Source organism: Cebus imitator, unplaced genomic scaffold (assembly GCF_001604975.1).
Source record: "Cebus imitator isolate Cc_AM_T3 unplaced genomic scaffold, Cebus_imitator-1.0 Scaffold358, whole genome shotgun sequence".
NCBI lineage: Eukaryota > Metazoa > Chordata > Mammalia > Primates > Cebidae > Cebus > Cebus imitator.
Genome location: NW_016107673.1, coordinates 499,184 through 500,163, shown reverse-complemented (window position 1 = coordinate 500,163; position 980 = coordinate 499,184).

Here is a 980-nt window from a genome sequence, read left to right as displayed (position 1 = left end):
AAAAAAAAAAAAAAAAAAAAAGACCTGTGCTAAGGTATAAGGGAAAGATCCAATATCTTGTTGGTGACAGATGCTTGAGATCAAGGGAGCTGAGGCTCTGAACTGGACAGGTGGGGAGGCCTAGAGAGGTCTCTTGATTTTCCCTGTGAGGCGGAGGTAGGATTCCCAGCTCAAGGCGATTCCCACCATTCCACCATCTTCCATTCCATCATCTTTGCCAAAAATCACTCTCCCCGGGTGCACTGCACTTCATAATTTGCCAGAGCATCACTGGATTTGCCCACAGCCTTATTAAGCAAGGCTGGCAGAGCAGGGGTCATTGTCAGCGATCTGAGCTTCAGGTGAATGGTACTGGAGAAGACCTCAGAGGAGGCTGAAGATGGGGTGGGGCTGGCCCAAGGTCACCCACACTTGGAACCTGGGTGCAGGTGTCCTAGCCCTCTGGCCAAGAGCTCTTTCCAACTCTGCATGCCGTTCCTTGATCATGTTGTGTTTCCAAGCTGCCCTGTCCCAGCCCGACAGTCCTGACTCCGGGAGAGACAGGCAGGGAAAAGACCCTGGAGGTGGCATAGGGCAAGTGGCGCAGTCCTGAGTCCCTCCACCACCCAGACCCTCCTTGTGCTTCCTGAGCCTCAGGCTTCTCATCTCTAAACCGGGTACATCAGTGCCCATCTCCTGTGGTTGTTATGAGAACAGCCTGAGGTGATGTGTGTCCATGGCCTCCCGGGAAAGGACAGAACGGCTGACCCCACGTGCCTCCTGCCTGCTATAGGAGGCAGGAATGGCAAGCAGTGGGGCAAAGTCTCCAATTCCTTCTACCTTGACTCTGGCGAGGAGGGAGCTCTAGGCCAACCAGTTAAAGATTGGCCAGGTGTGCGTGAGAAGCTCAGGCCATCTCCAGATCACGGTGAGCCAGATGGGGCAGTGACCGTCTGGTGACTACGGAGCCACCTCAGATCTGTCCTGAAATTTCCTCAGGG